The sequence below is a fragment of the Martes martes genome (genome assembly GCF_963455335.1).
Source record: "Martes martes genome assembly, chromosome: 12".
Lineage (NCBI taxonomy): Eukaryota > Metazoa > Chordata > Mammalia > Carnivora > Mustelidae > Martes > Martes martes.
Genome location: NC_137900.1, coordinates 8,380,970 through 8,396,903, shown reverse-complemented (window position 1 = coordinate 8,396,903; position 15,934 = coordinate 8,380,970).

The following is a 15,934-nucleotide window of genomic DNA, read 5'->3' as shown; positions in this document are numbered from 1 at the left end:
ACACTGTCCCCAAAGTCAGGATTCTGCCAAGCACTTCAACTAGATTATCTCATTTAAACTTCACAGACCCGCCGTGGGTAAATTCTGTTATTACCTCCATTCTGCAGATGAGGAAGCTGAGGCATAGAATGGGCATGGATCCGCTTTGTCTGCCAAAGAGCCAGGAATTCATCAAATTTCCCTAGACAGGGGGCGCCTGGGTGGCTCAGTCTTTAAGCCTCTGCCTTTGGCTTAGGTCATCATCCCAGAGTCCTGGGATCAAGTTAGGCTCCCTACTCGGCAGGAAGCCTGCTTCTCCCTCTCCCACTCCCCTTGCTTGTATTCCGTCTCTCACTGTCTCTCTCTCTCTCTCTCTGTCAAATAAATAAATAAAATCTTAGGGGGGGGGGGAGTTTCCTTCGCCCGTGCTCTAGATCCCTGGGCTGCATGTTTCTCTGATACCCTCAGTCGCCCAGCCCAAGGAGGTGTTCTTGCCCTCCAAATCCTTCCTTGTACTTAGAGATGATTTAGTTTTAACTCATGCAGCTCATCTCGGCCGCTGTGTGTTTCCTTTATTAAGTTTTAAACATTATTTTGGTTTTTAAAAACTTGTTTCCTCAACTGAGTCAAATGTCTGAATGAGTCTGCGGAAAGACCACTTCCTTGAGGATGACGAGTGAGGTTTTCTGCCCTTTTAAGATTCCTCCCTTTATAAACGGAAATAATCATGCCTTAAGGATTATTTTCAGGCTCCAAGCGAAATGGTTATAAGGTGAAAAGTACTGTATGGATAGAATGTGTCACTAGTGTTTTAAAATATAAGCCCTTTCGGGGAAGACTTTATCACGTGCTGTATTCTCCATGGCGTGGAACGTGGTGCCCTCAAAGTTGTGAGACGCTGAAGTGGTTGTGGTGATCATTACTTTGATTGTGGTCTCCGATTATAGAAAAGAATTCTTAAATGCATTCTTATTTACCTTCGCACCACAAATTGATGTAGCAGGAGGAACAGTTTAATGGAGATGCTGAAGCAAAAGAAGAGAACTAACATTGGCTGAGGACCTAAATTTGTCCCAGGCGTTACTTCACTGAGTTCCCACCATCTGTCGTTGAGAAAGTTAAGCGAAAACCAAGTACAGAGATGTTCGGCAGCGTCCACAGAACACACAGCTTTTCGCTAAAAGCTAGGATTGAAACAGCGACCAGGGTTTTGCCACGCCATACTGAAGATGCATTTTCTTTGAGATTTTTGAGCCTAAAAATGTGCATATTCTTCACGTATCGTTATACCAAAATGTCCAACTTAATCGTCAACATTTTCATAGTAACTACGATGATCAGCCGTTAAAGCATAAAGCGAAGAATCCTAAAGGTATACATGGAAAATGACCTTGAAATCAGCAAGTTCAAGAACCAGTCCGTGACTTCTCCAGTTTCTCCTGGAACACCCCCTGAAGTGTGGACGTGGCCCTGTCTCCAGTGGCCAACAGTTTCATCTTTGAACACTTAGAGAACATGACCACTTGGCTCTCCCTCAGGCATTTCAAACTTAAGATGCTTAAAACTTAGTTCATAAAGTAGTTTCCTAATTTTGTTTATAGTTAATGGGGGAGTTGGGCTCACCAGAGGAGAGAATGCTACAGAAGGGAACATTATCCCATCAATAATTAACCACAGATTACATTCTAAACAACCCGTTCACTTTTTCATTACGGAGGCCGGCGGAAAACGTCAGTAAAAATTGTTACCCTATCTCCTTGGGATTTTCCAAGATGCTCTGGTCAGAGCTTCAGCCTCTGTTTGCCTTAGAAGACAATTGTTATCCATCAGGGTTCCCAGCAAGAAGCTGATGGTGCATTCAAATGGAACTCGAGGCAGGTTAATGAAGGGATATTTAAAAACGTATGGTGCAGGGTTCAGGGAAATCAACAGAGTACAGTATAGTGGAGAATTTAATACCTGAGAGGGTAAGGGGAAGGAGCAAATCTCAGAACCCGAGAGAGAAAGTCGTTGTGGAAGATCCTCCCCTCCCCCACCACCTAGAATAAATGGGGCCTGAGGTGGAGGTTTGCAGTTCAGCAGAGAAGCAGGCATCCTGATCTCACTATCCCCCACCCCAGAGTTCTTGCCCATGGCTCAGAGTTTCGGCTGGTACCAGCTGGAAGATAGAAGACAAGGGAGTTTACTAATCCAGTTCAGGAACTCACCGGCCTTCAGGACACAGAGCAAGACTCAGAAGAGCAGAGAATTACAGCTCCACAATGTTCCATGCAACCCCAAATATTTCTCAGGCCTTGTTTTTCCTTCTTACTCCTCTCTTGCCATTTACCTACACCTTCCCCCCCATCTCCAGTTACTAAGTTAGCAACAGGAAGGACAGCTGGTTTGAAAACAGCCTTGGGTTGGGGCACCTGGGTGGCTCAGTTGGGTTAGCATCCGACTCTTGATTCTGCTCAGGTCATGATCTCAGGGTCCTGAGATCCAGCCCAGTATCAGGCTCCATGCTCAGTGGGAAGTCGGCTTGAGGGTCTCCCTTTCCCTCTGCTCATCCCCCTGCTCGCTCTCTGTCTCAAATAAATAAATCTGGGGCGCCTGGGTGGCTCAGTGGGTTAAGCCACTGCCTTCGGCTCAGGTCACAATCTCAGGGTCCTGGGATCGAGTCCCGCATCAGGCTCTCTGCTCAGTGGGGAGCCTGCGTCCCTCTCTCTCTCTGCCTGCCTCTCTGTCTACTTGTGATCTCTCTCTGTCGAATAAATAAATAAAAATCTTTAAATCAAATAAATAAATCTTAAAAAAAAAGAAAGAAAGAAATTAGCCTTGGGTCATGATGGATAGAAATGATAATTCTAGAGCTCTACTAGAGTTTGCCATTCAAAGAGGTTAGCATTTGTCTCAAGTTACACAAATTAATTCTAAAAGAAATTGTGTGACCCTGCTTCCATAGTTTTGTGTCATAATCAGAAGACCAAACCTGCTAAGAAATATATAGAAATATACACACATGTGCGCGCACACACACACACACACACACACATTCAGAAGCCATTTAGTGTTCTCACATCAAATAACTTTTTCTGTTTTTCTCTGATTTCTTCCTGAAACTTTATCTAATTGTTCATTGTTAAAGCCTTTTTTTAAGCTTTAAATACTGCCAATGGAAGTTCTAAGCTCTGAATTACTAGTCTAATTGCTTTCTCCCCATCCCTAATATGTTCAAAGCCTTGCCTTTTGGGAATTATGTCTTAACTAAAGATTTCTGAGACTAAAGTTTTCTGAATGAGGGGTCTCAGAACCAGATTTTCCAATGGGGTCTGCTCATGTGCTTAGAGCAGACAAATAGCGTTCATGCCTGACAAGCCAGGTCCATTGGGAGGACCATTTGTTACAGAATCCCCGAGATGGAGTTGACACAGTTTGAACAAGTTCAAGGAAATTTTTGCCTCCATATTACTTGGATCCTGGTGTGATGGTCTGTTCATATGTGTTTTGAGCCCGAGAGAGTTTTTTTCAGAGCCCAGTAAATCACGTGCTAGTCTACTCCACCTCGCCACGGAACACCAGTCAACAGCAACACACCTTGGTGATAAAGAGGACAGATTCTTGTGCAGCACGAGCAGAATAAGGGCAACGTTTTGTCGTAAAAGGTAGCTGATACATCGGTAAGCTCACTGGTGGGGGCTTCAGTTCTAGAATCCCTCATGCTGTGTGTATTTTTCCCCTTGATGTTAGTAATAGGGCAGGAACACTGAGAAATAAGCCTTTTTAATTTACGTACTCATTCAAGTATTGATTAAGCCCCTTCTTCGAGGCAAGTGTGGCAGTAGGGGTGGGACATGATATGGCAAGTAAGACGTGATCCCTCTCCTTAAAGAACTTGTAGTCCAGCTGAGTGACCGAATCACATCAGAATGGGGGCAAATCCTGAAAGCAAAATATCGTCAGAGACTCTGCTCCAGGGGGACCTTTTCATTTGTTTCATCCACAGCCCTTAAACGGACAAGGACCCACGAGGCCATCTGAGTGACGTTGTTGTGGTTGTGTATGTGCCACGGGTTCAACAAACCATGACTGCTGTGGTTATCAACAGATTCGTAGAGCCATCCCATCCCCCAGCCTCATGACACTGTGTAGTCCAGACCAGGTTAGTTCTTGTGTTAAGCAGTTGCAACAACCCCCTGATCGGTTTCCTTTTTCTAATACTTGAGTATCTTCACTTTATTCTCCCTAGATCCGTTCTCTAGCACCCCTGTAAGGATCATACTACAACAGACATCTTGTCTGTTTCCATTTCCCTCCTATAATGCTTCACAGTTTCCCATGTCCACCAAGGCAAGGTCCAGACTCACCAGTGAGCGCCCCTGTGATCTGATCTCTGCAGAATTCCCCAACACCTTTCATGGCTCCTGCAGCTACACCTTTCCACGGATGCTGCCATCATGAGGCTTGCGCTGGTAAGCCTCTCCCAGCTTCCACTTCAGGCTTTAACACCCCCTGCCTTTGTGCCGGCCGTCAGTCAACCTGGACCAGTCTTCCCCTTCCCTTCCTAATTCTGCCTCTGCTTTTGTTGGTCCAGGTCCACATCTTTCCATCTCCCCTACCACCTTGCAAACATCATCACCTATTCCTTGAACAACTACATCTGCTTCCTAACTGGTCTCCCCTCTGCATCTACTCTTGCCCCCTTCCAGTTCATTCTTGAGTGCCAGGATGGTGGTGACCATCATGCAAGCCCTCTTTACCCTTTTCCTATCATGTTGGAGATAAAGAAAAGCATCTTTCCTAAGAAAGGCCCTTTCAGGCCCTGCTTGTGTCTCCAGCTCATGCTCTTTACGCAGCGACTACAACCTTCCCCAATCGCTCGCTAGTCTAGGCTCTTTCTTTATTCTGCACTCTCGTGGAAGACTATTCCTTTTCTTCATAGTGCCTACCTCAGTCTGCAGGTGGTTGTAATCAATGTCTGACTTGCCCTCAAAGCAAGCTTCATGACGTGGGGATGACATCTGATTTTGTTTGTCATTGCATTCCTAGCCAAGCACAGTATCAGGCACAAAGGGGATGCTCAAAAGCATTCTAATCCATCAGTCAATCAAGCCTCCAAGACTCTTACTTCATTTGGAAAGCCCTACTGTCACTATCACTAGCACCCCAGGTGGGACTGGCCTCCAGCAGCCTAGGAATGTGTTTTAGCACAGACCTTTATTCTATATCATTTTACTTGCCAGTTCTTAAGGATCTCAGAGTCCAGAGAGAGAAGTGCTATCGTAATCAACTCTACATCCACTATGCCTGACACGTAGATGGTGAACGATACATTCATCAGTAAGTTTTTTTTAAATTGAGGTAAAATTTACATAACATAAAACTGTAACCATTTTCAAGTGTCTAACTCAGTGGCATTTCTCACATTCACAATGTTGTACAATCATCACTATCTGGTTTCAGAACATTTTTGTCACCCCGAAAGGATACCCCTTACCTGTTGAGTCATCCTTCCCCACCCTGCCTTCTCCCCATCCAGCTTCTGGCAACCATTAATCTGCTCTCTTAGACTTTTCCACGCTGGGACATGTTGTACCAAGAGAATGTGTTTGGCTTCTTTCACTTAGCATAATATGCTCAAGGTTTCTCCGTGTGATAATATGTATCAGCCCTTCATTTTCATGGCTGAATAATACTCTATTATGTAAGGACATCCCATTTTGCATATTCATTCATCTGACACACATTTGGGTTGCTTTCACCTTTTGGCTATTGTGAATAGTGCCGTGAGCTCCCACACACACTTTTGTTTGAACACCTGCTTTCAGTTCTTCCACTCCCTTCCTGAGAATGGAGTTGTGTCACGTAACTGTATGGTTAGCTGACTGAGCAACCACCGAGCTGTTTTCCACAGAAGCCATCCCATTTCACATTCTCACGAGCCGTGTATGAAGGCTCTAATCGTTTCTCGACATCTTCACTGATAGGTGTTATTTTCTGTAGCTGCCATTTTTTTTAAAGATCTTATTTATTTATAAAAAGGAGCAGAGTGAGAGAGAGAGCACAGGTTGGGGGTGAGAGTCAGAGGCAGAGGGACAAGCAGACTCCCTGCTGAGCAAGGAACCTGAAGCAGGGCTCGATCCCAGGACTCTGGGATCATGACCCACGCTGAAGGCAGACAAGCCACCCAGGTGCCCCTGCAGTGGTCATTTGTTGAAGCAATCAGTATTACAGCCATCCTAGTCGGTTTGAAGTGGTATCTCATTGTAGCAGTACCGCTCCCTATCCATTAGGATGACTACTGTTTAAAAAATCAAAAACAGAAAAGTCAGAAAAGAACAAGTGCTGGTGAGGATGTGGAGAAACTGGAATCCTTGTGCACAGTTGGTGGGAGTGTAAACTGGTGCACAAAGGAAAACCTCCTGTTAGGGAAGATAGTATGGTGGTTCCTCAAAAAATTAAAAATAGAATTACTATATGATCCAAGTAATTCCACTTCTGAGTACATACCCCAAAGAGTTGAAAGCAGGGACTGGAACAGATCGCACATCGCTGTTCATGGCAGAATTACTTGCAATAACCAAAAAGTGGAAGGAACCCAAATGCCCTTCGGCAGAAGAACGGACAGACAAAACGCTGTAGGTGTGTATCACGGCATATTACTCAGCTTTGAAAAGGAAGGAAATCCTGTTAAATGCTGCAACATGGATAAAGCTTGAAGACATTATGCTAAGGGAAATAAGCCATTTGCAAAAAGACAAATATTGTCTGATTCCACTGATGTGAGTAGTCACTTTCCTAGAGACAGATAGTAGAAGGCTGGTGGCCAGGACCTGAGGGGAAGGGGGAGAAACGGTAGGCTAAAGGTTGAGAAAAGCTCCCATTTTTTTCCAAAGAGGCAGAATGCAAGCAGACTCTCACATGGGATTGTAGCCTGGATGTTTCACTGTCTCCCATGTTCCTCCAACAGCAAAGGGAGGCTCTTCCTAATATAAAGACTCCCTAACAGTTGGTGATGAGGTTAGGCATGGCACATAGAAAATAAGTCCCAAATTGAGAGCAACAGGAGGAAAGGAACCCTGGAGAAAATAATCGAGAAGGGACTACATTTCACAAAAGTACCATTTGAAACCATTTTGCAAATGGGAGAGGCAAAAGAAGAATTCAGAATTTGTGACAAGACAGCTGATCAAGAAAGAAGAAGACATTCTAGAGAAAAATGCCAAGACCCAGGGTTCCGGCTGATGAGCAGAATTGTCGGCTGGTCAACTTCTGATTTCAAGATAGAAAAGCACTTTGTTTTCTGTAGGTAGCAGATATTATTGCCTGAGCATTAGTTCTAATGAAAGAGCTGGCAAAGCGGGATATTTGTCCGCAGGTGTTTTCTAAGCGGAAGTCATGGAAGTGCCCATTGAAACCAAAAAGCAGATAGTCCTGTTCAGAGTCCTATATTTGGGGATTCCTTTGAATAACAATTCCTATTTATGTGTGTCAGGAAGAACACCAGGGAATAAAATTATTTTGAAAAGAGGCTCGATGAAGTACATCTCATATCCGCCCCTCCCCCCCTCCAGAATGGGCGGTAAGTAATTGTATCCAAATGAACTCTCATGTCTAGCCGTTTGAGGGAGTCCTTAGGCTTTTCTTAAAATGATTATTCAGGAAAAAAATTTTCAGTTGGGATTATCCTTACTTTTTATAACCCCTTTTTCTTTCCTGGTATGTGGCTTTTAGCCAGTCCTCTGATTCTTAGAATGCTTCCGAAAAAGATGAATTAAGGAAAAAGGAGAGGAAATTCAAATAAGTCAACGGGGGCTGCTTGGCAATAGTGAACATAAAACATGTGGTTAGGAAGAGGTTGAAATGAACTAAAATCAAGGCAACTGCTTTTTTCAATAGTACTTGCTATTTCTATCTTCCATTTCCATAGAGGGAGGGAAACTAAAATGGTATAATAGAAACAGCTAATATTTATCCAACGAAACATATGATGTGCGAGGGCCCGTTCTAAAGGCTTCACACGTATTAACTCACTTAATGTTCACATCAACTCCGTAAGGATGGGACCGTGGAAGTGTCCATTGCTAAATTTTCAGGAATTTTGTGAGCCTGCCGGTAGCTTGAAATCAGTCATTGTGGGAGTATTTATTTATACCATGGAAATCGACATATGTTACAAATCGGGGCTTTTGGGGGGAGAGCCATTTGTCGAACGTTTTCTAGAATACCACTGCTGTTGTCCTTCTTTCACAGATGGGGAAACTGGGACACAGAGAAGTTAGGTAGAGTTTCCATGATCATTCAACTAGTAGTTAAAATTGGTAGCGTTAAAACTGTCTGCGAGGCAGCAGGACTTAAGAGCCCAAGCTTTTCGCCATCATACGATCCTGCTTCTGATGTGACTGACTTGCGCTGGCTAGATTTAGAAAGCCTGGGGCTCTAATTTGGACTCTTCTACTATCCACTGTTTAAGCTTTCTGGCTCTCAAGACATTTTATAATAGAGATATGACAATCTTAAGAATGCTTCACATTGATCTCTGCTCTATCACAAATGAAATCGATTATGTGAAAATGCAAAATAGTCCTTGATTCCTCCCTGCTCCCTTCCCCTCTCTCACTCCCTCCCTCCCTCCCACCCTTCCTTCCTTCCTGCCTAATTTTGATCGTGTCTTCGCTATGAAAATAGGATACGTGTATATCTCTTTGGACTTCGGCAGCATTTAAGGAGGACTATACTGAATTTTCTTCCTAATGCTCCCATACTGCTTTCCTCATTATCGTAGAAAGCAGAACAGCTGTGCTGACAGTGGGTATCATCATCATCATTAATAAATATTTATTGAGCATGTCCTTTGTGCTGAGCTCTGAGGACACAGAGAGGTAGAACATAGGGTCCTAGAAGCTTGCCCAACAAGTGGCCCAGAGAGAGAGAGGAGAGGAACCACAGTATGTGGGGAAGCCTTTCTGGGAGAGGGAGGGTCAGCCAGCAAGTGGGCACCATAGGTGGGCAGAATGGTTTGAAGGAAGGCACCAGGACAGTGATCGTTTCTGTGTTTGGAATAAGAAGTGATGCGATTTGGCCTGCGGAGAAGTTCTGTAACAGGAGATGAAGCTGGAAAGGAGGGACTGCTGTTTGAAGAGGACCCTTGAGCTCGAATCAGCAGCCTGGGCTTCATATTTTGAACAGAAAGGAATCACCCATGGTTCTGAGCAAAGCCGTGCTATGAACAAGATGAAATTTAGCCAGGTGTGTAGAATGAACTGAAGGAGAGAGTTGCCGGAAATGGAGATAACAGTAAAACAATAATCTGTTATGAAAGCTTCTCCAACATGGAAAATCCTCATGGAATCATTAGAATTGTAAGCAAGATACAATTAGAATGGCAGACTGTGGTTACAACAGTACAAACACCTACGCGATGGGAAACACTGGAAAGAAGCACAACTGAATTATCACAGTGATTGGATCGGGCTGAAGAATTATGGGGCATTTTTTTTTTCTCGAATCAAGATTTTTGGTTATGGGGTCATAGTTTATCATCGTGAAAATGCATGGAAATAATAAAAAAATGGACATAGGAAAAGGTGCTCGAAGGGGACACAAATTTTAGATAAAATGATAAATTATGCTGTAGGCAGAACAAGGTGAAGAAAAACTGTCCAAACGCAATGCCTCTGGGGCAGCTGGAGATAAGGGGCGGAAAGTGTGGGGAGCGATCAACCCTTGACACCGAGAGTTTTGTGAGCTAGAGAAGAGCTGAGGAGTTGAAGGGAGCCGACGGCTGGAAATGCCGAGCGAGACCTGAAACTTGGGCTTGGCCCATGAAGGTGCAGAAGAAGAGGAAGAAGGGAAATCCTTAGACAGGACTGGACACAATTAATCCAAGAAGGAGGAGGAGTGTTAAGACCTGTGAGGACACAGACACTAAGGGAAGTTAGTTATAGAATCATTTCATATACTGAGTGTTTTCCTCTGTGGTGACACATGATATATACATTATCTCTACTGTCTTTTACGATTCTCCTAACGGTGCTCTGTGTCGGGTGCCATTGTTACCTTCTCCCCACTCTACAGGTGGAAAACCCAGACCGGAAACACGAGATGGCACAAATCCTTCCAGTCTGTAAGTGAAGGTAAAAGGGCTCCCAGGTCAAGGTCACGTGACTTCTCCAGACCCGAAGCTCATGGAACAGGGGAGCTTTCATGGGAGGGAGGTTATGCTCGCAAATTCCCCCTGGAGGGTGGCCAGCCCACCGCTGGTGTTGCTGAGCCTTGCCACAAATTGTTACGGGTTTTCACAATTGATACTGAAAGGACTTTAGTGGTATTTCCTCACACTTACTTTCCACATTTTCTCAATACGTAGATTGTCTAAATGTACAACTGTTGATGCTTCTGTCAGTCGGTGGTATCTGGCTGCTCCGAGCAGCTTTCCTAGTTCATTATCAGCAGTGTATCTGATGTCATACACCTCGAAGCTTCTGAAGCCTGGTAACGTATCCATCCGTAAAGTGAGAACCTGGAGCAGGGAGGGGGGATGTTATTCAGAAGAGAGAAGGAATTGTGGCCGTTCAGCAGAATGTTGACTACAAGTTTAATTCAAGTTATATGCATTGGTGATTCAGTCCTACAAAACAAGGTGTTTAGGTTACTAGATGCCTAAGTGACCTTCTCTTTCCCTGTTTATGTTAATAGATAGTGTCTCTGACGCAGAGTGTTACTAGATAGTTTTGCTCAGTTTTCAGAAAAGACCGTGAATACACAAATCAGCAGAGGCCAGATCCTATGCCCTTCATAATGACTAGCGACCAACAAATCCATCATGAATCTATTAAAACCGTACACCCTGGGAGCATTACTAGTAAATTTCACAGTCTGAATTCTTACCAAGGTGGGAAATTTTATGGATTTCACTGTTAACATAATATGCAACCTGATAGTCACGTGAAAATGTAATCACGAGCTATAGTTTTCTTGTTATTAACTCAAATTAGGATATTGTATCTATTTTACTAGATTTCAAAAAATTTAAAACTGTTGCATCTGTAGTTTTAGATATATTCATATGTTATAGTTGGCTTTAAACACTGGTTAAATTTTACATTTAATGTTTTACTACAGTTATAGGGGGCTGTTCATGCATACTAAGCCTGGTTTGTGGTACTACGAGTATCTTTGTAAAAATGACTTACAAAGAAGGATTCTATTATAAAATATAAGTATTATTGCTATACTCTGAAGTCTCTACAGAAAACGAAAAGGAAGGGACTTGATAAAGCTTTATTATCACTGGCTATTTGCTGATTATGTGGAAAAATTAAGCCTGGAAGTGACTTGTCTCATTGTTATCCATCATTATTTACTTGGTATCTAGACACCTTAAAAAAAAAAAAAAGAAAGAAAGAAAGATGGTCCAGGTATAGGAGCCTGGTGGAAATTTTTATTTTACTATGTTTCAGATGATACAATCCATAAAGTCTTGATCACGAGACCCATGTTTTAATAACCTGACCTGAAAGAATATTTAGGTGAGGGCAAGAGGTTCCTGAAATGTGTATCACCTTACGGGTCCAATGGGTGTTTTTCAACTCACTGTGTATGTGTCATAGTGGGGTGTGTGCCACAGTGACAAAAAGAAATAGAATAGAAACCGTTCACTTCAGAGAGCATTGCCATTAGCAGGGGTGAGTGCTCTTGGAGACTTTGTTGCCCTGGCTGTGTCTGTTGGCCTTAGATCCCTTCTTCACTCTTCTGCTGGGCTCTCTGGGGCCAGTGGGGCTGACTCTGTGGGCCTGCATTTCCCAGGCGCCTGTATCTGCTGCAGTCAGCCCCTGGGAGGCACCAGCAAGAGACAGGACAGCTGGAGGACAGGAAGGAGGGGCAAGACAGGGTGTCTTCTCTTTCTGCCTCTGGTTGCTTCTCCAGCAACAGCTGTACCCCCGCAGTGGTTCTGAGAACTGTCACGGGTTCTCATGGCTCTAGGAGACCATGGTCTCTGGGCTCTGAGTTCTGCCTCATCCTTTGGCTCCCTCAGCTTCGAGGTGAGTGTGATTTCTTACTCTTGGTGCTCTCAGTTCCATATCTGACTTCTCAGCTCTTCCCTCACCTGTGTAAATAAACAATTTCCTGATTTAAATTCCACCCTTTCCCCAGTTGGACCCTGACTGGCACAATTCACTATATACCTAAGTATTTGTGTATCAGGTCATGATGGAGAATACATTCTGTGCGGAGAGGAGTTGTTACAACAATTTGAAAGCCACTGTCTATGAGAATGAATCTGACAGCACGGGGTGGACAGCGGTGGGCCCGTTTCTTCACTTGGGCTTTAATGGCTGTTACTGAGCTGAAGACCGTGAACTTGGAGATTCTTTTTCTCTCTCTTAAAAAGGGGAAACAATGTGGTACAGGAGAAAGAGTACCGATGGGGAGTGAGGAGACCAAGATTCTAATCTTGGTGGGTGGCCATGGGCAATCCATGTATCCACCTGTTCTAGTCTATGATGCTTCCTTTGTGCATGGAACTAGGGGCTCTGAGATTGGTATGTCTTTTTTCTTTAAAGATTTCTTATTTATCTGCAAGAGAGAGAGAGAGCAGTGCATGACCAGTGGGAAGGGGCAGAGGGAGAGGGAGAAGCAGACTCCCCGATGAGCAGGAAGCCCGACGCGGGACTCGATTCCCAGACCCCGGATCATGACCTGAGTTGAAGGTAGATGCTTAACCGACTAAGCCACCCACGTGCCCCTGGCATGTCTTTTTTAAAGGGATTCCTATAAGAAGCTGTAGTATTACCATTTGAAAGAAGACATTGATATACAGCCTGTGACAGCTCAAAGACCAGTGAGACTAGCACCTGTAGGCTGTTTAAAAGAATAGTCACTTACCTAGATCATTCCATTACACTTGCATTATTTAATTATTTTCCTCAATTGATAAGTACTTATTTATTTTGCTAGCACTAGAAATAATAGCTCAGCATTCGGGTCATAAAGTTCTTAGGGAATAAACATTGGTATGGGCTGTGGGACTTGCAGAATATCAGGTAACGGTGGTCACGGTCGTTAATGTCGGTAAATAAATCACGCCGTAAGACTAATGCCCCCATGGGAAGATGTATTTTTTAAGTAGCTCAGTAAAATATAGGTAAAGTGTGAGGTGTCGATCTCTTTAAGATGCACGCATACCCCCCATGCCCTAAGTCCTATTGAACAAGCAAAAATGTTTTGATGTTCTTTGACCTTATCAGCCATTCCCTTGCTTTCCTCATTGTTTAAGAAAAGTCTATGACCAAAAGTCCCCAGTCTTCAAAATAGTAAAATTCCAACAGATACCACAATGTCTCTGGTGAGATAAGCAATTGAATACTCACAATTCCAGACCAGATGTGAGCTTTTCCTCTATGCCCAGCATTCAGTGAAGTCAGGAGCTGTTCAGCTGAGTTTATCTGAAGGGGAGATAAAAGATAGAAGCTTCCTGCCTGGCATTAAACCTTGCCCCATGCAGAATCCAGATGCTTACAACCCATTCCTCAAACTTTGTATATTTGTTGTTGTGGTTTTTGTTTTTGTTTTTGTTTTTTTAATATCCGTCACTTTCTGGCTGGTGACACCATTGAAGACTACAATAAACCATATCGTTGTGGTATGTGCTTTGTCCCCACCTGCGGAGAGACTGATTTTTTTTTTCTCCAAAGCAGATTATTTATCTCAATTTCTTTAAAGAGTCATCTAAGGTAATTTTCATGGTTATTTCTGTTTTTATATGTTCCTGGTTTATTTTCTACTCTTCCCTTGAATTTACATAGAACGACTTCAGGCACAGGAAAAAATGGCCGGGATTAAACAACAGCAGATTGCGCTTTTGCGTGTTGAACTTGAAGCAAGAATCTGGTGGGTGATGTGTTGGAAGGCAAGCTGGAAGAGGGTCGCACACACATAAGATGCAATGGACGGCAGCTGAAAAGATAAGTCCGGTAACAGCCGAAGGTGGTCTGAAAGTAAAATGCTGCCATAAAATCTCACACAGCAGCGTGGGAAGGGGACCCACGGCATGTTCTGCACCCCGCAGCGTGTGGTTGAGGGCTTGGAGATGACCTAAGCGTCGCACTGGTACAGAAGCATATCATCCTTCAGAGAAACAGAGGGCAGTGGGGACAGTGGCCTGCCGAAGAGAAGTTAAAATATTTGAACAACTGATAACAATAAAAACTTTCAGTCTCTGGATTCTTGTTCTGATCCCCAAAATGCACCTGCCCAAAGAGGCGTCGAAGCCTCAGAGATAAGTTCACGACAACATTTGTAAAACCCCTTCTTGTCTGGTCAACAATGTATAATGGAGTATTATTGAAAAATCCTTCAGAATGAAATTATCCTCAGAAAGCCCATCTCCAGAGACAAATGAAGCCTTCCTTTGGGCAGTTAGGAAGCATTTGAATTATCTAGAGAAATATTGAATTCTAAATGGTTTTTTCTAAGGATAGACATGATTGGACGGAGAAAGTGTGCCCGCTTTATTTTATGAAAGTTAAGGGAAAGGTTAATTTCTTATCAGAAAAGTCCCCTAGATCACTAATGCTGGTGATAGCTCGATAGCAGTGCTTCTTACGCCCTGTGTTGAAGATCTCCTGGAGCATCTGATTGCATCTCAACATGATCACGGAATTTCAAACACAGTGTCGAGGGATTGTCGAATGCGCCAAAGATCATTTATAGTCCACTGCCCCGCATCCCCTAATGGGTTAAGAACCCTGTATTGATGATAAATGATGGAACGAGTTTTTACATGAGCAGCATAGATCACGCCGAGTCGGGAGCTTTACCAAGCTGGGTTAAAAATTCTGACTTCATCGCTTAGTTCTCTCCAAGTTGTTTGATCACATTCCACTTGCAGTTAAAAAGGAAAAGAATGAAATAAGGATAGACCATGACTTATGTATATTAATTCATAATGCATGTATTCAGTATAGCAAGTGTATCATAAAACATACACAAAATAGAAGTTATAGAAGACTGAGATGAAGATGAGAAAATAAAATACCCCGCTAATCACGATGATATCATCCTCTATCAATAGCTAATATCTCACGGAAAAATAGATGCTCAGATCAGAATTCATCATTAATGACAGTTCATAGAAATCCAAATTGCAAGTAGTCTTGCAAAATTGTGAATGTTTTTGACCTATTTCTTGTCAGATCCAATTAGACTGTCATTGTTTTCACGTCTCCGGTACGGCTGGCGAAAAACTCTTAGAACTGAAAGTGGCAGATTTGATCTTGATTTTCACCTGTGAGTGCATTATTGGATTTATCTCAATCTTCGATTTCTTTGAAGGAATCTTTGAAGCCACTTGTTTTCCAAATAAGAGAGTTAATTGGTTAAAACCAGACAAGACACTTTGCAGAAGGTGTGAACTTTAGGCAGTGTCAACACCCTGAAGTCAGTGAAAGAATGAGGCAGGGGCACTGTCACCCCTCCCCGAGGCTCTCCAGCGAGGACTCCTCAGGTACAGCACTGAGCACGTGACCACTTTCCTGGGCACCCCGTAAAGGTGCTACTTGAATGATTATAATGAACGTTTGTAAAGCTCTTCTCTTTTTGGTCACTACATATTCTTTTTTTTTTTTTTAAGATTTTATTTATTTATTTGACAGATAGAGATCACAAGCGGGCAGAGAGGCAGGCAGAGAGAGCGGGGGAAGCAGGTTCCCTGCCGAGCAGAGAGCCTGATGCGGGGCTCGATCCCAGGACCCCGGGATCATGACCTGAGCCAAAGGCAGTTGCTTAACCAATTGAGCCACCCAGGTGCCCTAGAAATAGAATTTCTTTCTTTCTTTTTTTTTTTAAGATTTTATTTATTTATTTGACAGAGAGAGAGAGAGATCACAAGTAGGCAGAGAGAGAGGAGGAAGCAGGCTCCCTGCTGAGCAGAGAGCCCAATGTGGGGCTCCATCCCAGGACTCTGAGATCATGA